General features: G+C 40.1%; 1 protein-coding gene across 3 annotated transcripts in view; it reads left to right on the top strand.

Annotated features, from left to right (window-relative positions):
- The window catches only part of TBL1X (transducin beta like 1 X-linked), a 200575-nt gene that overhangs the window by 66194 nt on the left and 108978 nt on the right, over positions 1–25403 (top strand). The window contains exon 1 of one of the 3 annotated variants that reach the window (XM_064437201.1): positions 21946–21964. The exons of the other annotated variants lie outside the window; for them this stretch is intronic. The gene's annotated coding sequence lies outside the window, so the exon portion shown is untranslated. Of the gene's footprint in view, positions 1–21945; positions 21965–25403 lie in introns of those variants that run through there. 3 annotated transcript variants of the gene reach the window in all.

The raw sequence follows: 25403 nt of genomic DNA, 5'->3' as shown, positions 1-25403 counted from the left end.
CTTAGCTTTTTTAACTTGCTGAATGTGAATGAATGCAAATGCCACTGACTTGAACAGAGAGATCAAATTAAATACCTTGCACAGGTTCCATAATGTCTGTCCAAGACGACTGCAACACTTGATCCCCCATGTTTTGCCTACTGCCATTCAGTCAACAGTGTAGCACTGTATTTTACACAGGCTGTAAAAACAAGGCAGTGCGTTACACATGTAATATTTTCTATACTGGTGAGAACGTTAAATGCTATTAAGTATTTCCCATTCCAATGTATAAATAACCTTCTATAATATGAATTCTGGGTAATGGAAGCACCTTACGTATGTCATTTCATTCACTTACATATTTCAGCACCACAGTACAGCATTTGCTTTGTTTAGGAGACATGCAGAGGGCTTTAATATTCTGTTTTAGGTTACTAAAATCGTATGAGATAAACATCAGGATGTGCCACATAGCTAACGTGATTGTACTGTAACTTGGAACAAACTGTCCTGTTTCTTCCTTGTCAGGAAGACTTTTCTATGCTTGTTGTTGTCTTATCTTTGGTTATTGGAACCATGTTTATGTCATTCTTCTACAATAATCTTTGGAACTAATTATGTTCAGTGAATGTCTTACCTCTTGCAACTTTTCACTACCAGTGCACATTATATGGTATGACTTCTTTTCCTGTACAACTAATGAACTCAGCTCTTCGTTATTCTGTGGTGAATTTGCTTTTGAAGGCCATCTGAAAATAGGTAAAAGAATACTCAGTCTTTTGCTTTTTCTGATCTCTTACGCCAACACTTAGAAACCTGGTGAGTGGTCTCCTCTTGTGAGATAGTATACAACCAAGGAAATGTTTAGATTCTTTCTAAACTGGCAGAGAAGTTTCATTTACACACAGACTTAGCTGTAAAGAGATGCATATAGTTAGTTATTTAAAAAAATATTAAATACTGTGGCTGTACAGGATTCAATTCTACCAAAGGATGTGGAAAATGTTTTTGTATTTTTGAAGCGAACCCCATTATTTTTATGTGACCTTAGGGGAATATGTTTTTGAAACTTGCTTTGTTACTGTAGTAAGTTTTTTAGGCTTTCAAAGCATGAGTTCTTAAATTAATAATACCCTTCTTCTACCCATGTATTGTTTGGAAAAATTAGGCTTGTTTAGGAAATTATAAGTGACAGCACTGATATCTTAGCTCCCTACCTTGGGAAGTGATTCCCTTATTTCCCTTTTCCGTGCCCCTCTCCAGGAACAAAAGCAATACAAAAATGCAGATGTTGAAAGGCACGAAAATGTGTTTAAAGTATTTTCCTTCTGTCTTGGAACAATGCTTGCTGACAGCAGAAGGCTTACTTGCTGGTTAAAATTAGATTTGAATCATCAGTGTAATAGTGGTAGGAAATTGTAGAATGGAAGGGTGCCAGGAAGCCGATCTATATCTGCCCTTTCAGTACATCTAAGGTGGGACCTGAATGACTTTAACTGGCTCCTCAGTTGAGCAAATTTGCCCTGTATGACAAGTCATGGGTACTGGTTTAAGCATCGTGAAAACAAAATACTTCATGCCTGGGCAAAAGCCACTTAAGTGGGATACAGAGAACAGACACAAGAGGGACAATGCAAGATGGCTGTTACAACTTTGGCTTCCTAAGTGTGTTTCTTGTTGGTTCCTTACATCACATTTAATTGGGCCCAAGCTTATTACCTCTCACCATTTTCCTGGTCTAGAATTTAAAAATAAAAAATAAAAAATCTCTGTTTTGGGGCTTGGTTTATTGGGTTTTATGGTTGTAAAAACACCATGAAGTTTTAATGAGCTAGCTTTGAGTAAATTAGAGGACGATGCCTGCTCTGATGCCCCATCAGTGTCAGCATCGTTCTGGCTTATCCTTTCTCCTCAGCTGTTTTGAGGCAGTCCAGTACCCAGTTGCTTCCTTGCTATAGTTATTATCCATTGGCTTTGCAGTAACCCAATCTATGGAAGACAGTGACCTCTCTATGCACCTTAAAACCCTTCTCAGAAATGGTTGTAATTCTGCTGATGCAGAATGCAGCTGCCCATTTAAATCTCTTTTTCTTACAGAGGGGCTGGTTATATCTCTGCTGTGTACTGGCTTCTATTTCATTTCTGGTGCAGTTTTTACACTATTTCCATAAGCAGCTTGGTTCCTGATTACTTCAGGGAGTGCTTTGCATGATATAATGGTAATTGATATCAGCTGAAGTGCTAAAGCTACCAGCCTTCTAATTTAAATTAGGGCCAGTTGGAGATGGGAGAGCTGAAAGTTGAGGGTTGTGCATGGCAGAGGGCTCTGCTTTTGGAAATTATTTTGCTTGCTTTCATACTGGAGTAGGAATTTTCTGACCTTCAGGTTATGCGGTTATTCTTGTCCTGGGTGGCAAAGTGAAGTCGCAGTGGTTGTGATGGGACGATGAAGGAGGAATTTTAACTTAAGTGTTTAATGATGTTTAGTGCGTTGCAGTTCTCTTCATCAGTACTATGAATGCAATCAGACATATTTTAAAATAAATCTACATAAATAGCTGGCTTATAATAATGCAGCATTGGTTTATGTCTTTTTAGATCATTTGTTTACATCTACTCCATTTAACACTCTCTATTCTATGTATGTATGTATCCATCTATCTATCTGTATATATCTGGAGTTTATATATATAATGTTTATTTATTTATGGAGATATAAGCAGTTCTACAGCTGGACTGTATTGTTTATAGGTATTATTTAATTGTTGGCAAATATTTGGAAGGCGCAGGACCACCATGGTTTCATGCGACTGGTAAAGCAAACTTGGCTGTACCTGGGAGAAAACTGAAAGTGTTGCCTGAGCATGAGAGGCCACCCTGAGTTGTGTATTTGGCTTACAGACTGCAAGCCATACTCCTGCATGGGTACCAACTGGAAGAAGAGTGGGTGGTGTGGAAGATTTTGCTGGAAGTTACTGGTGTGTTTGTGTTTGAAAAAATATATAGGGACTGCTCTAGCTTTTTCCTCCAGAGTTCTTACAGGCTTGGTGGAACGATGTACTGTTAGGTAGCCTTCAGGTTGCCCAGATGATGGTGGTTTGCATGGCTCCACTTGCAGCTTGTTCTGCTCTCTAAGTTGTTTTCAGAAATGTAACTCAAATTTTATTTTCTTTACATTGAGTCTATTATTTAGTGTTAGATCTTTTCTGACTAATTTAATTGCTTGTCCTCTGTGTGGTATCTTGTGTTGTATTTGTAGATAGTTGTTTGCCGTGTTTCTCAAGACAAGGTCAGGAACCATTCCCTAAAATATCCCAGACACTTGCATTATGTAGTGCTTTTTCCTTAGCGTTCTTCCTTTGTCTTGTAGGTAGCTATAAAAGTATGTAAACGAACCTAGAATATTAAGGTTTTTATGGCCTTACTACTTATACTCTTGTTCAACTTAGAGCATTGTGATATTGCATATACTCTTAATCATACTGTTAGCCAGTATCATCTTTAAACATATTCCATGTCCCCTGGGTGTCTACCCACCATCTGTTATTTTATCCCGTTAGATTTCCACCAGATTGCCCATTTTCTCTCCAGCATACTGTGCTGAAAAAAACCCTCCTTATAGTTTCCCTTATCGATCTCCCAGTTTAGTCTTAATTACACAGCTAATCAGATTATGGTGATTTTTTTTCTACTTCTCACCTCCCTGTGCTTTCCAGTTTGACCAAAAGCATATACCTGGAGCTGATTCACTTCATTTCTGAACACAGGTATTTATATGCATGCAGGCTGAGTATACAAGATTCTTCTAAACACTGTTTTCTGTTCTGTTCACTTTGTGTGGTAGGTGTAAAGACATCTGTGGAGCCCAGTTCTTCACAACTTCAGCAGCCTCTCGGCCTCCACTTCTTCCTGTGGCCCAAGGGAATCAGCCTCTCTGCAGCTGACCCGAGCCGATTCAAATGCAGTGGCTCCAGACAGGCCCATCCTGCCCTCTCTCCTCTCCTCCTTGACCCTGTGCTCCCACTCCCTGGGCGCTGTCGGCGCTGTCATTGTGCCGCTGGGCAGTGCTGAAAAATGGTTTTGTTTGTGAGGTGAGCTTCCAGTCAGATCAACAGTCTGGTCCAGCCCCTGCCCCTGACACATGGCAACAGTAGGGTCTTAAATAAGCTTAGGCTGGCTATTAATACACAACGCTGAGTCACTGCTGAAATGCTTCACTTTACTGGGCGCCTTTTTAAAGCCAACCAATGCCAGATCCAGTCTGCCTAGAATGGGCTATAAATCGCTGTCCTGGGCAACTGAATGATGCGCAGCTCGGCCATCTATGTGGCAAGGTGAGGTAGGCATGTGTGGAAAATTACCTCAGTCGGTGTCTGCAGCCACCCTGCCTCCGCTCCAGCATCACTGCCCAAATAAAAACCCGGGTAAATGCTCTCCAGGCAGAGGAAGCAGCTTTCTGTTTTCTTTAGAACCTGCAGGAAATTTAGGATTCTGGGAAGATGCGTGAGAATGATTTACAGACACTGGCAGTCTTATCACCCAAATGACTGATGCCAATAACCCTCTCTTGTTGTTGTTATAAAAATACCTGAACAGGCTGGAGCTCAAACCAGGTGACGGTTCCAAACAACTGAGAGAACATCTTGACTGTTAACTGACAATAACCGACATTCCTGCATTGGGGACCACTGTTCTGTAGGACGGGAAGGGGTTCATTCATTCACTGCTCATTTTTTGTACTGCTGGACAAAAGCTTGCCTGATAGAACTGCATGTTTTGTGGCTAATGAGCTGAGCCAGTCCTTGGTTTCTGTCCATGTACTACAAGAATTAAACCGTATGGAATACTACTGTGGAATATTTAGGTCCATTTATAAATACAAAGATTCATGTGTACAAATTGGCTTCAGTCTTAATTTATTTAGAATACTTGATTAGACAACACAGCTGAGCCAACGTAACTCTTGCTGCTGCTGCGAGAGGTGGTTCGGCCCTCACTTTTGTCTTCCCTCCCTTCTGGCCATATGGTGCTTGCCTGACTCCTCGCTCCACCGCTGAAATCTTCCTTCCTGGAAGACATCAAGCCATTTTATCTGGTTTGATGGTGTGAAACAGGTGTGAGGAACTGTGCGCTTCCCTTCTGAAAGCTGTGTTTCAGCACAAGGGCTGCAGGTCTAGTGAGAAAACCTCCAGTGCCAAGAGGTACAAGCTAGATCAGCATGGGTTCATTTCTACTTACTGTTTTGACCAAGAAAAGGACTAGTCTAGTTTTACATATATATTTTGTGATATATTTTTAGATGTTACCACCTGCACATGATATCTTAGTCCTGTGGAAAAAAAAAAAAAAAAAGAGAGAAAAGAATGGCCTTTCTAGCACAGATGGCATGATTGATAGAGCTGTGGTTTTACATGCTTTGAATTTTAGTGGAGTGAGGAGGCTTTCTGGTCTTAAACTTACACTATCCTGCATTCCAAAATAAAAGATATAAAAAAATGCTGTGGTGCATGTATACTTGGCAAAAAAACAAGACTTACTGCTTTACCCAGTAAAAAACAATGGTCACAGAAGGGAAGTGTTCTCCACCAGCTAATTGTGTAGGACGTGGCTATGTTTCAGTAGCTTTCGTGACTGATTTGGTGACTGATCATGTGTTTGACGGACGGGTGCTCTATTTGTGTTTATTTGGACTTTCTGTCATACTGGAGTTCTGCAAAGCTAGTGAGAGTCACCTTTGGTGTAGTTCCATCCTTTACAGTAGCCCCGTTACAAAGCATGGTGTAAAGTAATGTAGTAACGTTGGGAAACAGTTACAGAGTTTGCAACATTGGGAATGATGGGTTGGGTACCATCTTGGTTTAAAAACAGCCTTAGCAAGCACGTGTGAAAGTACAAATGCAAAGGTTGCAGGGGAAAACTCAATGCTCGCGATCAAGAGCTGGAGCAGGTACTAGGGCAAGAAGTGTCCTTGTTAGTGTTGCCTGAGTTCACCTGCTGCCCATTCCCCAGCGTGGGAGTGGTGGCGGGTGGTAGCGGGAGCTGCCCAGAGCCCAGGGAGGTGGTAGGAAGGGAGAGGTCAGAGCAGGATTGTGCCTCTGGCTGGAGGAAGGTAAGGAGAGGAGGCGCTTTATGTTTTGACAGCTCAGGTGCGCTTTTCTCATATTTAGGGTCTCTGCAGTCTTAACAGCATTTTCATTTATGTGTCATCTCCTTGGCTGTTCTGCTGTTTTCTGTAGAAAAAAGGGAAACTTACTAAGTGTAATGCTAAAAACACCTAGCATTGTCAGCAGTCCTAGTTTGGGGATTTTGCATGACAAAAGCTGTTAAGCTGACCTAAATGAGTACCTTAAATAGCAGGACTGTACTGCTCTCTCATGTGGACCAGCCACTGGAGAGAGATGTCTGAGCTAGAAGTAATGAATTACATGTGCCTTGCACCAGCAGAGCCAAGCCAGGCGGGTCTGGCAGACCCTGCGTAGGTCAAATGGGGCCCAAGGCATGGTGGCCTTGGGGAATCACCTTCTGTTTGCGCAGCCTCTGGGTAGAGAAGGAGCCTGGCACAGCACGGTCACGCCAGGCAAGCAGAAGCCATCAGAGGTGGCCAGATGGAGGCACATGTCCCCCAACAGTTGGGCTTCCTTGAGGTCCAGCTGGGCAAGCGGCACCCAGACTGCTGGGGCCTGTCTGGAGCATGACTTTGTTGCATGTGCATGCATGTTGCAGTGTGCATGGGGTAGCAGGTGACTTTAGCAGCTGCTTTTTAGCTGTCTCTGCTGACAAAACCTAGGTGGGAAATTTTTTTCCCCAGCAGCTTTGAGCGTACCTAAGTCTGAACATATTTAGCATGAGACTGAAAAGACATCTCCTTGCGCACAGGGCTTCTCACTGCTGCAAAATAGGGAGGTTTGCAAAAATTACAAGAAAGAGGATTATAACAGAAAACAAGCACTCTTAAGTATAGGTGGCATAGCTTCTTGCTTTACATGTGGGACAGCCCTTTATATTCTCAAGTGGTTAGTGATTTTGAATATCCAGATTTGTACACTGTGAAGAGGTGGGGTGCTCAGTGGTTTTGACAGTCTGGTCCCCCAACAGATTGGTTGAGAGAGGTTGCTTACAGCCATGTCGCTTATAAAAATGATGTCACGTTTGTGTGTGCATACGGGTGCACGTGTACTGGCGTGTGTGCCTGTGTGCCTGCCAATTGCACACTAAAATCACTTTCTTCCCATACTGACCCCAAGGTTTGGAGGCGTTTTCACAGCATGCACAGGCAGTATCTTAGACCCACAGGTTCAGCAAAAGCAGCGTATTTTCTAACAGTGGCAGTTAATTTTTGGAAATGCAGAGCCGGGTCTGCAAGGTTTTGCAGGGATGAACCAACCGTGGGATCAGCAGCTGGGGTGGGACTGGCGCTTGCCATGCATATTGATGTGTTTGCATCCAGGCCTCCCCATCCCTCCCCTCCCCCGTCCCCATCTGCGCGCTGCGCCTTGACTCATACCAGGCAAGTACAGAAATGGCTGTGGTTGTACCTGTTTGTGGGTGATGGGTTGTTTTTCCCCTCCAATCGCTGCAGGCACGGAAGAGAACAGCAGCTTATCAAGCACTTCAATCTGCTTTGCTGAGTGTAACAGCTTATGAGAAAATGGCTGCCTTGTTTTCCAGAGCTGTCCCGGGGATGACCACGCAAGAGAAAATGAGGATCTGAGCATGAGAAATCTCTCAGCAGTTTCCCGGGCCATTTAGCATTTATAAATACACTATGAAGGATCCTTTTTCTTTCCAGGTAGCTGCCTGACTTTAGTCCTTGCAGGTTTGCCATTCGGTGCTGTGACTCTGGCTGGTCTGCTTCAAGGGTGGCTCCTTCTGAGGAGGGCAGAAAGGAGCCGTTCCAAACCCTCACCAGTGCTCCTTGGGAACCCATCCGAGATAGGCGTGTTGTGCCTGTCACATGCGTATATGTAAAATATATGTAAAATGTGAGATTTTAGGCTTGAAATTTGTCTGGTAAGGTGCTGGCACTGTAATCACTCGCTTTTTAGTGATTACATTAATGAAGTATTTTCTGAAGTATTTAGTGCTTCTAAAAATTACTTTCTTCATTTTCTCACCTTTTGAGTGACGTAACATTGCATTATAAGTAGATATCATGTGATGTGAAATAGAAAAGCGTCTAACCATTAGATTGAAGTATCTCTAGGCCAAGAAGCTTTTAATATTGATGCAGAAATGATCTGCACAAAACAGATCCCTCTGAATAAACACCTACAAAATTCTCTGCTGTTCAAATGCATTATGCCATTGTTAGGCGGGATACAATTTTTAGCGAATTGTACTAGCATTTTACAGCAGTTTGTTTCCTTCCATTCTTCAAAGGATCTTGATACTTTAATGAATTAATTCTCTCAGTATCCTGTTGAAAGAGGCAGAAATTGTATAAGGAATTCTAAACTCCAGCAGAGCAAGAAAGTAACTTATTTGGACTACCATGGGAAGTCTTTAAAGAAAGAGTATTTAGTTGCTTTCGCATTTGGACCTTTAACATAAATGACTCTTTTTAACTCTGGTAGATTTAGCTGTGATGGTTTAAGATGTGACAATTATCTGCTGTACTCATCTGCTGGGCTTAATTCTTCATCAGCTGCTCATGCAAATGCGAGCTAGCCTGTGAGCTCCCCTGGAAGCCCCGTGGCCCTGTGCTCATGTAACCCTCTTCTGCCTGATGGGTTGTGCAGCGGGGCTCTGGGGTCTGAAACCACCAGAGCTCTTAACAGCTGGGCTTATAATCATCCGCCTCTGTTTGTAGTCATAAGGGAGAGGAAAAAAGAAAAGAGTAGGGGAAAAAGCCCCGAACAGAAAACCAAACAGAGCCAGGCAGGTTGCCTTTAACTGTGGCCTTCCTAACAGCTTCCAAGCAGTGTTTCAAAAGTGTTGTTTTCAGGTAACCACTAGCAATATCAATATTGTGGCACTGCTGTACATCGGTTTCTGAGGGCTCATTTCTTCCCTTGAATAGGCTCTTCCTCTTCTTCCCTGTCATCTCTTTAGCACAATAGGGCAATAAGCCTTTTCTGCAGGGCCGATGTTGCTTTTGAGCATAATCACAACCTATGCAGTCCAAATCAGTTGAATGCAAAAGGTAGTGTGCTCCCTTCATTTTGTAATGAGGAGCTGGAGAGGGATGTGTTGACTCCCTTTTTCTCAGTTAATCATAGACATAGCACTGCAAAATCTATGCTAAAACACCTCTTGATTCTGTGGATGCTACGCTGAACATCGATTGGAAACACAAGGGTGCCCACATAGCTGCTTCCCTCTTCCAGAGGTCAGCTGTGCTTCAGTGTTGCCGCAAGCCCAAGGAAAATGCTTCACAGAGGTCACTGCAGCTGTACCAATATCAGACAGAAGATGTATTCTTGTGAATTAAACCCTTACTGTGTTTCCTTTGTATTTCCTACAGCTGTCCAGATAACCTTTTTTTTTTTGTATTGGGGGGAAAAAAGGCTTTTTCAAGAAACTACGTATTCAAATTTTGTGTGTATCAAAGGAATAGGAGGTACACTACTTGTAGGAGATATTACAGTTTGCTTCATGTTTATTTTTCTGCCACTGTCATTTTAACAACTGGAGCAGAGGAGTCTGAAAATGGAACTGGAAAGAAAACTGCAGGTTTTGTTTTGAGAAGCCCTTTGGAAAGCATACCTGTTTCATAGTGCTGTGCCAGCATGGAAGCTGGCAGAGCTGCTCCTTCCCTCTGAGCAAGGCTCCACTGCAGCGCTTTTTGGAGCAGGCTTGTTACCCAACTGCCTGCTTTCATATGTCCCTTGTTTTGGATGGGTCCCACAAGGTCTGTGACAACATGAATTTGGGCAGAGTGTGACAGTCTGATCAGGTGACTCTAAGAGGTATCTACTTTAAAACAAAGAACAACAAATTACCGCATTAAAAACGCTGAGCAATGTTTGTTTATTGGCTGTAACAGCACTGCACAGTGTGGGGTTTTGTACAGAAGCCCAAGTTAGCATGGTTAGCAAAACAGCGCAGCTTCGTTAGGGCAGTGCTTTACCTGGGCCAGTTATACTTTACTACAGGAGAAATTAAATAACGTGGGATATAGCGCATCTTGCAGTACTCAAGCTTGTACGAGTATCTCCTTTGCAGTGTGGCCTGGAGACACACGCATTGTTTTGTTATACTTTTCATATACCAGAAAACGTCCATCCTGTATCTCTGATTTTATTCTTACATTATAACTTCTGGGGACAAGGATTATCTTGTCTCTTTTTTCGTCTGGATTTTTCTAGATCTTAATATCAGCTTGCCAATAAAACACATGGCAGCAGTTTAATACAAATAACAATACATTATTATTGATTAAGGCTTCCTGTCCCTTGTTATATATTGAAAACAGCTGGCTGGATTGGATGCTTCCAAGCTTCTTTATACCGATATTCACTGGCTTGTAATTCTGAAGAGAAGAATAAATAATTCAGATGAGGAGTTTTTGCTTATCTTTTAAAAAAATTTGCAACAAAGTGGTTTGAACATCAGGCCCATCTAACGTAATTCCAAGTATTTTAAAAATAGAAAACTTACAAGATAACGTTATTGATGTTCTGTCTTGCCAAGTAAATATTTCAATGGATTAATAATGATTTGGAGACATCTCTGCTGGCATTTTTGTTGCACAATGTGAATGCTAGGCTGCCGATGTTAGGCCCCGAACCTGACCTACTGTAAAATGTTTACAATTCTGCATTCTCTGTGTTCTAAAAATGGAACAGCTTTAACAGTCTTTTATTCTCGTATAAGTTCTCCCTTTCCACACAATCAAACACAGAAATCAGCTGCTTGCTTTGCTAGGCTGACATGCACGCTGCTTTATTTTTCAATTTCATCAGTAATAGGCTTTTCCCAGATTGTAATGGTGCTCCGTTGACATAATGATGTTACTCCTTTTTCACACCAAAAAATCTATGGAGTCTGTCTACCGATTCCACAGACTTTACAGTAGGATTATGGAAATGAATAAAATTATTCAGATTAATAGCTTTAATTTCTCAGCATTTTATGCTAGTTTTTTTTTAAATAGAGTGCACATTTACAATACTACAATAAGATGTATTGAGTCTCTCTGTCTGATACATACCCCCTCTGGCTTCTGTAAGCTGGGCTTTCAAGTGCTAGTATACTGCACGTGTTCTGGCTTCCATGGGGGGGAAGAGAAAAACTTTCTTCAGGACTTTTAAACCTTCTTCAAGAGCATAGTATTACCGTATCTTCAGTAATACTGAAAGTCAGGATACTTTTGCATGCCCACCTGAATACAAAGCAAATACATTTAAATTACAAGGATTTGTTGAAAAATGTGCTTGTGAGCACAATGCTGAAGCCCCTCATTGGGAAGGAAATTTCATCGTCTTCTCTCCTGCATTTGGTACTACTTCCGGAGTGTTTAAATGAGGGAGTCTGAAGGATGCTCAGAAGACCAAAAGTCACAAGCATGTTGACAGCTCCAGCATACAAAAGAACTTGTCTTAAAGAATATTCTCACTCAAATGGATTTTCTCACTAACATTACCAAGTAAATTCCATAGCGATGCTCATGTGTGCCCAGGGCTGCATGAGGCCTAAGCAGTCTGCAAATGGGTCTTTTATTTCACTTGGCGGTTCTAGATTGAGAATGCCAGAGGCAGAGCTTGCTTTCAAGTTTGACCTCTACTCTCTTTAAACTGGTGGCAGAAAACAACAATAAAAAATGAAGCATGTGTCGCATGGTTTGTTTTGTTTTTCCTCTCTTTTTTCGTTATGGGCTTTTCAGTTGCTCTTCGTTATGTATGCCTGTGTGTTGCATTCTTCAGTCTAGCTTTTGAGACTGACAGCACATCCCCAGCATTGTCTTGATGCCTTGTTTTGCAGTTCAGTTTGCTGTCCCTTGAAAGCATGGCAGCCCTTTCTGGCTTGGTCTACACCATGGGGCCCTGCTGATGAGGAGTGGACCAGAAAAAGGGGAAAGGACCCTCCCTCAGGACCAGAAAAAATGCTGGCTGAGGCCCTGTCTGCCAAACTGTGGGTGCTTCTATCATTGTACCTAGTGTCATCGAGGAAGATGGCGGGTCCTTGATGGTGAAGAAACACTCCCTTCTTGTATACATGGCATCTCCATTAGGCCAGAAGAGGATTTCTGATGGAGGCAGGTCCTCACATCTGAAGGTCATACCTACTTTAGAAACTCTGGCCACTAGAGTTTAATCTAAAGTGGATATGTTATTGCTGCTTGCCTGTCTGCTTTGCCAGTGAAGTACTGTCTGGCTTTCATCATTTGCTTTGGTGGAAGCTACTTTGCACTGCTGATAACAGTCCAAGACTAAAGGTTATTAACACCTTTTGGCCCCAGACATATCCACATTAGCACTGTGCTATTAGCAGCAGGTAGCCGAAGGCTTTTTGACTCATATGATTGTGGTTTCAGACAGGATTAGGCTTTATTATATTGTTTGTGTACAAGTACAAAAAGTTTCATTTCAAAAAGCGGCATAAATCTACTCAAAAAGAGGCCACTTTTATTGTAATGTAGCTACTCGGGGTACTTTATTGATGCATACACTTGGGAGAGGTTTTGTTTGTTGCTATTTCTGTTAGCCACAAATCGATGAGGAAATAAAACTGAATTGTACTTTTTCTGGAGCGTAGAGTTTTGAACTAAGGACACATGAGCAAGTTACTGTGGCTAACAAGTTATTTCTGGTTGAGGAAAGAGTGCTAAGTTAATTTGCACTACTTTTTATGTGCCATGGGCTTAGAATATCTGCATAGGTATACCTCTCTATTCCTACAAGTAGTAAGTTATAGGATGTCTACAGAAGCTCAGTTACTAAGCCTTAAAATGCAGTTTTGTCTTGGGATCCAACTCAGGGAGTCATACTGCAGTCAGTGATAATCACAACTGTACCCACGCACAAAAGGTAAAGAATATACAATTTTCCAGTTGTGACAGGGAGCAGAATAAAATATTTTATCAGGGAGGTTCTGAGGGAAGTTTCTACCTGTTTTACTTATAGAGTGAGGAGTTAAAAAGTTGTGTTTGTCAGTAACTTGGAGAAATTTGATCTGGAAGTAACAGAACACAGAAAGTGTGGAGCACAGTAATGTTGTCACTAGAATCAGTTTTCACATTAAGATTCACAGACCTGGATTTGGACCTCAGATTCACCAGTGAAAATCTGGAATAGCTTAATCTGTAATTCATTTGATTCTCTTCAGGCATACTTTGCTGGAACTGAGTGCAGCCTCAGCCAAGCCACTCCAGGCTAAATTGTTCACCTGTTTATTCACCTATGCATGCGTTCGTCTACTCATCCGCTGACACAATCTGCTATGAAGCCAAAAGACGGGCACATTTTAGAAAAACATGGAAATCTTGAAATACATAACTTCTGACAGCTATGACAAATAAGCAGCCGTATCCATTACCAGTCTCCAGAGTTATCCAGTATCCTTTCGTTATGTAATTTCTTACAGTAATTAAAAAAAAATCAATCTTTTCACTTGTTATTTATTATTCATAGCATTAATAAGAGTTCACTACTTGGCTTTTATTTTCATTGGCGTCTTGGATATTTTAACCCAGTAATTGTGCTTGGTTTATTTCCTTGCTGTAGACATTTTTGTGCTTTTTTTTCTCTGTGTGCTTTCCAGTTTTATCATCTGGAAAGATTATTAAAGATACTATATACCTTTTCTTCATCCAGAGACATGGTGCATCTGTTGACCTTCAGGGCATATTGCCAGGGCCATCTGGTTTTCAAGGGAAGTGGGGGCTGGCGAGGAATGGGGAAGGATTTAAGGCAGAAGGAGATATTAGGTTACTTATTTATTATTTGATTAAGGTTTTGTTTTGTCGAGGGATAAGACTGATTGGTACTTTGTTAGAGTGTTCGACTTGTTGTAGGCTTTGTTTTTCCGTGTTGGGTTTTTTTGTTGTTGTTGTTTTGAAGTGGTGCTGGACTGTGTGCATGCGCTTGTGTGTATCAAAATAAACAAAACAATGTGGCCCCAAACGGCTGTGAAGTATTGACTAGTGCTGCTGTTGTAGTCTTAGTACCAGGATTAAATGACGCTGTTTCGGGCACTGTTATAGACTGTGTTCATCTCTCATTTGGAGTCAGTGTTAGTGGCCAGTGAGGCATTAGCAGGACAAGGTACCAACCCCCTGTGAACCTGGGAAATTCATATCTAGAACACATTTGTGTTCTGGAAAAACACTGTTCCCCCAGGTTTTCAGAAACAACCTGGTAGTCTGTTTTTAGTGGGTTCTTAGCACATATATAGAAGATACCACATCATTTCTGGTCTTGTCTTTCCAGAATAAAGGAATCTGACATGAGTGTGCGGGTCTCACTGGGGGCTGGAGGCAGAGCAGGAAAAGAAGGAATGTCATCAGCTCTTGGTGTTCCCCATTTCCAATAGGGCCACAGCGATTGCTGTTCAGTGGTTTCGATGCCTAGTTTAACATTAAAACCTCCACTTTCTTTTCTCTTTTCTCTAGTGCCATTAAGAAACCATTAGTTGGCAATATAGGGTATAAATTGTTAATTTTTCTTTCATTTTGTCAATGTATGTCATGTATCGTATCATGAAATCCACTGCTTCGATTTTCATATGCTAAAAGCACTTACAATTCAGTTAACCGAAGTCTTACACATGAACTGAAAATATGGCACACACCTTTTTAGAAGGAGAAAGAAAAATTCTTTTAAGTAAATTTACAGGATAAAATACTTGTTTCAACTGAAAACAAGAAGCAGCTTGGTTGTAAGAGAAAAGCTTAAACTCACATGTTAGAAATAATCTTCTCTAAATTAACAAAGAGCTAATTTAAATTAAAGCAGAACTTTCTACATCAAATTATTGTGTCTTCATATGTATAAATTCTGAGGGAGCTCTTTAAAACCCAGAACAGTCATCCTGAAGGGGGTGTGTATGGGGGTAACCATAGGGAACGTTTTCATCCCAGTGCTTCTCCTCACTGTGTAATCTCCCATAACTGAACCCCTGTAAATCAAAATTCCCCCCCAGTCCTCTTGCCCACATGCACATCTGATAACCTGTAGCAAACTATGCGTGGGTTACAGTTATGAGAATGTGATAATCTTGTAGTCTGCTCCTGTATTTAATACTGTCCACAACACTTATTAAATATTAAATTTATTGTTAGTCATCTCAAAGGATATATTTCTTCATCTTGTCTGCTGTATTTTAGGAGGACATAAGCCAGTAATACACTTCTCTTACAAATAAATCAGTATGTACGGAGAGAAAGAGTAGAAGAAACAATGCACGTTTGTAACGCTTAATCAGTTCTGCCTGAATTTGGAGAAGTATGCAAATAGGGTGGGAAAAAAACCCCTAACTCCTGTGAGGAAAGAGAAGCATAAGTAACCACATTAGGAAAGTTTACTTAATCAACTGTGATTTCTTGGGATATTTCATATTTATTTTAAGCATTTTATTGGTCTGATATGGTGCTTCAGTCTTGCTCCTATGGAGCCTTTTTCCAGTTTCTTTTAGATAAGCTGTAAATTTGACTGTGAAGCAAAAGAGCTTGTAGAAGCGTGGTGCATATGTTAAAAGCTTGCTTTGATGATTTCCCTGTTACCTAATAAAAACATTGCAGAAGTTTACCTAAATAAAACCTTCTGACTGTGACCTGTCCCAGTTTTGGGGTTTTTTTTGAGGAGGTGTTAATTAATCTTGATTTTGTTAGCTATTGTGAAACAGCAGAGAATAAAAAGTTAGCAGGCTATTGTCTTTGCCCTGGGATTTCCGATGTCCATGATCAAAAGCCTTTCTCACAAAGCCACGCATGGGTTTGTAGAAATTCCACCCAGGGCTTGTAGCTGCCCAAGTTAGAAAACTTTCAAGACTGTGTAGCTTTTCTTAGGAAGACATGTTAAAACTTGAAACATCTGTCAGACGAGCTCTTTGTTTGGAAAGCTTCTTGAAGCACATCTTGGAATTTCCTTCCTTGGTGGTAGTGAGCCTGTGGGTTAAATGTGAAATAACCAGGAGTGGTGTCACCTAGGTTCAGCATCTGAGGGGGATGCGAAGGTGTTTGAGAGACCAGGCTTTCAAAGGGTTTCATTGTGCCATAAAACTTTGTCTGAATACACTCTGATATAATTACAGTTTTTGCCTTTTTTAACAACATACACTAAAATCAGATACAATAAGAACATGAACAAGCAAGGAATCATGTTGTGTTCAGGACAGCATACAGTACAAAAAGTTTAACAATTAAAATTTTATTTTACACAACTGAAAGCCCATACTCTAATTTGTTTGTCTCTTATTTGGTGGATCAGATACTCACGTTCTTTGTATTTTAATGTGCTGAATTCCTGTGTACTGCTTTTTTATTAATGCAGAAATGCTTACAGAATTGTAAATTAAATTATTTTCTGGCTCAGATGTCAACTAGATCGTTAACTAAATTCCAAGTATAGAGCCAAACCTTATCCTGGCTGCCTCTAATGTTAATGGAATCAGAACAGGTGTGGTGGCAAAAATTTTTATGTGGAAAATCTTGATTACTTTGGTTAGCCGTAACAGAGAAAGTCTGTTTGACTTTCAAGTCCAGAATGAATTTTCAGGATGAGAATCTGGAATAACACTGGTAGGCTGAACAGATTCGGTGGCAAGTCACTGGAGTCCCTTAACTGTAGCCATTCTTCCCATTTGTTTTGGAAGTCATATCTGAAGGAATAAAATAGCTTAAAATTGTATTTGAATTTAAGTAGTAGGTTTTTTCCTCATTAGAACAGCACATATTAGTTTTCTTCCAAAGCAACATTTTTCATAGAAAATGTTCATCTTTTCTGAAGTTCTGAAGAAGAACATGAAGGACCTTAGTGAAGTAGCTCAATGGATGTTTATAGCAAACATTTTCCAAATAGAAGAGGCAGCATGACAAGAAACATGAAGATTACTGTTTGAAAATGTAATAAGTTGTCAAGGGCACTAACATGCAAATAAGATAAAGGAGGTTAGAGAAGGACTATGAAAGGCCTTAAAAATGAAAAAAAAAAGAAAAAAAAAAACAACCAACTTGCATTTGAGGTGATAGTGGTCATAAGTTACTTAGAACTGTTATGCATGAATTTTGTGATTAATAAGAGTTGGATTCAGGTGTTAGATAGACACTGGAACAGGTTGCTCAGAGAAGTTGTGGATGCCCCATCCCTGGAAGTGTTCAAGGTCAGGTTGGATGGGGCTTTGAGCAACCTGGTCTAGTGGAAGAATTCTTTCCCCTTGGCAGAGGTGTGGGGCTAGATGATCATAGAATCACAGAACGGTTTGGGTTGTAAGGGACCTTTAGAGGTCATCTAGTCCAACCCTGATCTTTGAAGGTCCTTTCCCACTGAAGCCATTCTGTGATTCTGTAGAAAAACAAACATACTTATGTAAATTTTGAGATTTTTCCAGATGGAGATCTGGAATAAAGTATAGGTTAAAGATAATGTTATCAAGGGTTACAAGTCTGTGCGGCAAACAAGATGACTGTGATGTTGACAGTACTTAACAAAAGCAGCAGGGAGCAAGAAGGGCTACAGAGCAAGGGGAGAAAGAGTATTGAGTGTTCAAAATTATTCTGGAGTTGACAGCCAAAAGTCCTGATCTCATCAGAAATGGATGAGGATTCTGGTCTTCAGTGGAGAAGAGGCAAGTCTGGAGCACAGAGTATCTTTTCATAAGTGATAATTAAAATCACTTTTGAATGAGATTCCCTTGTGAGTGGAGAATAAGGGAGTCAAGGACAGAGTTCTGTGGAATCCCCAGATGAAGTATAAAATACAATTAGCCATGAATAGGAACATTTAAAACAAAGAGTAATTCCATATACTTTAAGAAGAAATTGAAGAAATGAGCAGTTTCTTTTTCAATTGAAACTATGGTTACATGCAACGTGCATGTTTCAGTCAGTGTTTACGTTTGGGTTTGTGTTTTTTTTACAGTAGGATTGAATTGGAAAAGTAGAAAAACCATTATACTGGAGTACTTGAGAAAATGCTAGAAGACGGGGTAAAAAAAGTGCCATCTTCTGATACACATTTTACATCTGCAGTTTATGTTGACTGCAAAGGAAAAAACCTGTCATTTTACCATTTATTGAGTTAAATGATACACTGAATTGAATTAAATCTCCATTAAACAGGAAGGAATTTTGAGCAAACCAGTATATTTACATGAGAAGTTCCATTAAACCCCGTAGATAGTAACAGTGAGTAAAATAAACTGTATAAACATGGAATCAGATTAATTTGGATTTTCAGGGTGATGCCACCTAAATCTTTTTGTTTGGAAAAAAAATTACACACATACACATTTACATACATACACGAGGAAGAAAAGTAGAAGACACTATTTCTAGTCTCTTAGCTGTATGCCTGTTACTTACTAACATAGGGTCTTTGGGGTGGGATCATCTCACCTAATGACTCTGGTTACATAGACCTCAGGTAACAGGTGTCTGTCTACCTCCAAGCCACCCTTGACTCAGGCGGAGGTGCTCCCCGCACATGGCTTCTCTCCTTCTCGGGCAAAGTCTCACCCATCAGTTGTATCACGCTCCAGAAGTGCCTGTCTCCTGACTTTGATAGGAGCCTCGCTTGGACACATGTCTATATTGTACCTGTCAAAAAGACATCAACCCAGCTATTAACTTCTGCTACATTTAACTAACCTAAATGATCGACTCCTCATTGTTCCTTAAATACTTAGTTTAAAATATAACTGAGCTTGCATTCATTTTATGTGTTTTTTTAATCAGCTGTGTGGGCTGGCTGAGTTTTTTATTTGTCGTAATTGGTATCTGATGTTACGATCTTTCTTGAAATTAATCTGTTATAAGGTTCTTGCTAAGAGAAGAAAACTACGGTAAGTTTTAAGGCAGAGAGAAGACACTGAAGTAAGGACATGGGTTCACTCTCAAAGAGATCCCAAAGCAAACAATACTGGAAGGGTAGTGAGTGAGGTCAGTATAGTCCTCAAGGAGCCGAGTAGCTCTAGGCATGTTTATAACTAATTTTTGAAATACTACAAGTGTAGCTCACATAATAAATAGCCATATGTTCATTAAATAACTGAAGAATGAAAATCTGGGAAAAGTTTGTCCAGACATTTATAAGTTTTTTAAAGGGCAGTTGATTTTTTCCATATGATTTTCAGACTAAGAAGCTATTTTCATCTCTTGAGACTGCTCATTGTTGTTGAGAGCTGCAGTAAAAGAAAAGAGCAAAGTTATCATCCACCCTTAAATGCAGAACACGAAAACATTTGGGATTTAAGCTGCCTGTTGGTTGCTTGATACAGCTTTTACTTTATAGCAAAATCTATAGCAAAGCTTCACTGAAAACTTAATTTAGCTTTTTTTCCCAAAGTCCAAAGTGATGGTTGAATGCCTGAACTGAGAGAGAAGAATATGCATTCTGCCTGCTACACTGAAGAGTTGTTGTTCAATACATAACATGCAATTCATCATCATCATAAAGAATGTGCTGTTTCTTTATTTCAGTTTTCATATTCAACCACAATATAGATGTATCCAAATAAGGATAAGCTTTATATGAGGATTATACAATGAAAGTGAATTCATAAAGTAAAAGCAAGAGTAGTTCACAGTGGAAAAAACTGGAATAGATACAGATTACTCTGCAGGCACTATTGTAAATGTCAAGTAGAGTTTGACAGCTGGTAGGTTGGAGACATAATTAAAAAAAAATTCCATACATGTACAGGCTGCCTTTTAGCATGAAGAATTGGCACACGGTGAAGTAAGGTGAGTAGCATATGGGGGATTAAGGCAGCTGAGTTCTAGTGGAAACTGGAGGCAAACAAATAGGCCTTCGAGACAAAGCCAACTGTAGTGGTGGCACTGGTAGTGTGTATTTGTTGATTGGTGGCATAGCAATCTACACGAAAGGAAGGTTTGTCTCAAGCAGTTTCCTATCTCAGCCAGAGCTTCTGTAATACAGAAAAGAGGAAGGTGTCAGAGGAAAACTGGCTGGACAAGGGGCAAAGGTGCCCATTTAACAGACTGGTCTGTTTTGGTGGAAGGGAGAAATAAGGTCTTTGTACACTGAGCTAAATTGTTAGGCATTATGGTCTTTTGGGTTAAATAAAGGCACTTAGGGGACATCCAATTTTAAGGAAGAATTTGTACTTCCATCAAATGTATTTTTTTTTAATTACTTTGCATTTAGAGATCTCCTAGAGTAATCATACAAAATCAAGTTTTGAAGGTGGAATACTTGGGCTCTTTAAATATTATTTCTGTATATATTTATTTTTGGCTTCAGTTTAGATTACAAGTACAATGACACTTGGCTGTGACCCTACAGAAGGAGAGATTAGTTTGGTAATGTAAACTATTTTGGGAACTGAGCTGCGCATTTATTTATGTATCTTTGTCTTTAGTCTCTTGCTCGGATTTCTCTGGATGCTTTCATTATAGTTGCACTTACCATTTCCATCTTTAAGACATGTTTTTTAATCAATGTTCTGCAAGTCCAGCAGTATTTCCTGACAGACTGCACTCACTCCAGATGATTGCTGCATCATGAGGAGATTCTGCTGAATCACAAGTCAATATGGATCTCCTAAAAATAAAATTTTTGATTTTTTACTGGAAATGGAACAGATTTTCTTCGCCATTTAATATGAAATGCAGAATCATGACCTGTAAGTCCTATTAAGTCCCACACAAAATAGGGACCTATTAAGTCCTGAATTTATTATTTTTATTGATCTAATGAAAATAATATTCAGACAGTATTTGCTGCTGGAGTTGTAGAGAAAATCATCAACTCAACTGTGAGAAGACTCTAACAAAGCCCCTGGAACTGGCCAAGGTAGTAACCCCACATTTGGCAGCTGTAGCCTTTCCAGCAGGTGAAGAGCTTTTCTTCATTTCCGCTTATCAATTTAACGAATAGCTTAAAGATGAGAAACTGCTTGGGAGATTACTAGTCAGGAAAGCCCCTACCTTTTCTCAATTAGTAATTTCATTAGAAAACTAAGAAAGAGGGGCTGAGATCTGATGGCTTTAAAATCTCTGAGGTTGTAGGGATCAGAAATATTCAGTTAATTTTGCTAGTTGTAGATAATTCCTCTTGTATGTATTGAATTGGTTCAAAATGCAGAACTGTTTTATTAAGGGTCATGCACATTCTACACAATTTATGTGTCATGCACATAGACTTTTATTAACTGGTAAGGTATTGTTTCAAGATTTCTTACTGTGTTTTAAAGATGGAATTTTTTTATATTTTGATTGAAGTTTAATTTCCATTTTTTAAAAATTACGACCCTCTATATAAGAAGGGGTCATTTGTTACTTTCTAGCTAAATGGTGTGTAAAAGTAGTAAATGTGGGTTAGCACAAATTATCCCATAGGTGTGCATGTAACACAGCTTCACGGTAAGCAAGTTGCAGTATCAAGTTGGTGTAAAGGTTGTATTTCATTATATATTAATCAGTGTGTACTAAGAAATTCTGAAAAAAATAACTAAAATATCAATGTTGTAAGTGGTTGTGCCGCACCAAAAGTTTTTTTGGCCAAGGTCCACAAAGCACGTAGGGTGTTGGCTGAAGTGAAGTGGGTGAGCTCTGGGAGGGGGAGATAACAGCAGCAAGGCACCGTTTGCACCTTTCAGAAGGAGGTTAGGCTGGACGTACAGCTAAAGCTCAGGGCACGTAGAGAAGGCCATGGCCATTCTGGCTGTGGCCGCCCCTTCTGCCTTGCTTCCTTTCACACTCAGAGGTGCCCTATTCCTCCTGCTAGTGCCTTCCCCAGCTGATTCAGCAGCGTAGCTCTGGCACACCACCATCACTTCTCCAGCTTGGGAGCCAAAAGTTGGCCAGCCTTCCTTGAGGCTGAACAGTTCCAGGGAAGGGACTGAAGAAACTAAAAAACCCGAGGTTTGTTTGAAGCTGTTTTGCTGTTCTCTCCATGATTCATGTGTGTGGACCGTGTGCTGTATGGAATATGTCTTCTGGATTGTTTTGAGGGAGGTGCTAGCTAGAGCACACTTCCTACAGCTTGAAGCAAATCTTGGTGAGACAAAAAAAATTGAAATAAGTTGTAAGTTAGATATAGAACATACAGGTTCTGTTCCCATTACCGATAGTGCTTGGGGGGGATATACTGTTCTAGCTTCTTGCAAAATTGAATTTCAGCTAAATGCTTCAGAAGGTATATCAAGAATAATCAGTTGCTTTGTAAATGTTTTCCATTTGAAACGCTGTTGATTCCTCATTACTCAGAGTTGTTATTTTTACAGTGTGCATGGGTTAAAGTTGAATTAATGTGTTTTATAAATACCAGGTCTTTAAATGTGAAATGTGGGGGGCCACCTGGAACAGAGTGTGAAGAGTACACAGTGTCTTTCACCTCTAAGTCAGTGGCTTGATGGTATCATCATCACTGTTAATTTTCTTTATTTAAGCACCTGAAAATGCTGCTGTTTGACTGGCGAGTTCATTTCTTGTCCTGGTAGGAAGTTTGAAGTGTTTCTAAATTCAATACTGGAATATTTAATCAGAAAGGAATCATAGAATAGAATCATAGAATGTCCTGAGTTGGAAGGGACCCTCAAGGATCATCAAGTCCAGCTCCTGTCCCTGCACAGGACAGCCCCAAATTTACACCATGTGTCTGAGGGCGTTGTCCAAGTGCTTCTTGAATAATAAAAAGAGTTGTTGAAGAGTCTGGGGAACTGTGCCTCCGTTTCTCTGGGTAGATCAGAGTGTAAGCGTGGTGGCAGAACGTAGTGGGGAAAGTTTACACCCCTTCATGTGAATCATTCGTTTGTTGGGACCATCAGCCTAAGATTGCTCTTAATACCCTATTGATTCATTGCAGAACAAGAAAAGAATTAAAAAATACATAACTTGTGGCCAGTTTCGAGATTCTAGGAATTTCCTCAAATTATTGGAAACATAAGTCTTCCTAAATGTTTTGCAATGAGCAGAATTCAGATTGTATTTATTAAATGTTTTCTTTTGTTTACCTTTCCCTTTAGCAATCGCATGGTAGAAGTTTCAGAAATGGTTTAACACAGTCAAATTTTCCCTGTAAACTGAATACTTTACATATGTTTGTGCTGAGAGGTTCAATCCCCGAAACATGTGAAGACAGCAAATTTAGGAAAGAATGGAAGGAGAAGTGACTGTTAGTTGCCATTACGGTGTAACAAATCTCTGAGGTTAATTTTGATTCCCCCGCACATCTGTGTATGCATCATATCTTCGCAAGAATGTGTGCACGTTTGGTAGGGCATGTTGTAAAATACAGAAAAACAGTCTTCTGTTCTAAAGAGATCTCTTTCCCTCTTGCCTTGTCCATTCTGCCTTGTGCAACAGTTGCCTCAGCCTAATTCCCTTTTATGTGATATTGATTAACAGCCATGCTGAGTCTAGGACTGTCAGAAGGACTAAAGGGTATTTAATTATTCAGCTAGGATGAGGTAGATGGTGCAGCAGCAGGAGCTGTAACCTAAGACATTGGCACTTCGTCTCCAAAATAAAGAATTGTTCAGTAATAACTGAGCAATTCTGTCCCCCTGGTTTGAAGGAAGTTCACAGAAGTCTGAAGACTGAATGTTTGGAGAATGTAAGTGAGCGATGGGCTTGTCCTCAAGACCACTGCATACTTTGGGTGTGTTCTTAGGCACAATGCCAGGTGATTACACTCACATGAAAAGAACACCATTTTACCAGAGGCACAATATTCCTAAGGTCAGATTTTCAAAAAGGAAGAAATATGCATTAGTATTTCTCCGGTTATTTTTTTGATAGGTCTATCACCTCTACAAATTCTACTTTTCTACATATACATGAAGATTTCAGATTTGATGAATAAATGTTTGTGAAAATCCCCAGTTCTCATGCTTGGCTTCAGTGTGCAAATTCATTGTATTTGCGTGTTTCTCTGGTTTTGGATTTGGGCCAAGTTCAAAGGAAGGAGTTGAATGCTAGAATCTACAGCAGGATTTTTGTCTGTGGTCATAAATTGCAAGGAGTATGCATTAATGTTCCACTAAAACACGTCCTGGTGTGTCTTGATCCTGGACCCGTCAGGAGGTCCCAGAGCTGTAGGCTGTTGGGGGCTGGGAGAGTACCACTGTGTCTTTGCTTTGTTCATACATTCTTAATTAGGTATCTACTTTTGTCATGGTTAAAGAAGAGATACTGGCTAAAGTGGATGTTTGACTTAATGTAGTAACTCTGGTTTTACGGTCTTTTAATTTTAAACTTGTATTTTAAATATTTTTAAATATTGTGTAGATTATGCAGGATTGTGTTTTGTGGAAAATACAGGAAAAATGTAAAATGCTTGAAAAGAAGGACTGATGTAAATTGGAACGCAAATACACTTCTTTCAGTATGAGACTGTAAGTTACATTTTGCCTGGACTGAACTGTAAGAAACATCTTTACAGAATATGATTTCTTAACTCAGAAAATAACAATAGCCTTGTCTGGATTTTTGCTAGCATGTTCCAGTTCAGCATCAGGAGCAGTGGCAGCGTGTCCCAGAGCTATATGTTTCTGTCTCTAACATCCAAGAGTTTGTATGTGATGTCATTCATTTGCTCATGAACATAGAAAACACCAGTGTGCTGATGTCTAAAGGGTTTTGTTTTTATTTATGTGTGTTCATATTCAGTACTCAGCTATGGATGGATTTCTTTTCACGTGTTTGGGGGGAATAGAGTGGAAGAGACAGGAGAAGAGGATCCAGTAGCTAGTTCTCAGTTTTTGAAATTACTATTCTTATCTTCGTCTTTGAAAATAGCCCTCCTTACAGATTAAGACTCATCAGAGCAGAATGAAGATGACAGAACAAACAGGTGCTATGCTTTCTTGTAAAACAATTTACTGCCCAGTCTTTCAACCTCACGAGTAGATCTTCACATCTTTTATTCTCAGTTGTGTTAATTTTTTGGAGTTTTCAGGGATGTGGATGGAAGGCAGCTCTCCGCACCAGCGTTAAACCGGATCAGACCATGTAGTTACAAAGCAGAGCAGAAAGAGAGCGAGTTTGTGGGAAAAAATCAATTGTTGGTATGCCGAATGCAAATTAAAGCCAGCTTGTCGTAATATGTATTTGAGAGGTGAACTCTACTGTGACTTGCGAATACATCACAAACCTAAATAATGTCACTGTTTTACTCATTAAAGCTGGAGCAATGAAATAAACAATGTCGCAGCAGCACAGCCACAGGTCTCTGCATGGTCTCTTCAGAATGAGATGAGGTAGTGCCGTTAGAAAAAATAAATTATTTTAAATTAATTCTTTATTGCTTCTGCAACTAGACCTTAATTAATTGGTATGTGATAAGGATAGTGCAGGCCAG

This window comes from Phalacrocorax carbo, chromosome 1 (genome assembly GCF_963921805.1).
Source record: "Phalacrocorax carbo chromosome 1, bPhaCar2.1, whole genome shotgun sequence".
Lineage (NCBI taxonomy): Eukaryota > Metazoa > Chordata > Aves > Suliformes > Phalacrocoracidae > Phalacrocorax > Phalacrocorax carbo.
Note: the sequence above shows the minus strand (reverse complement) of the source record. Positions and strands in the feature narration are given on the sequence as shown.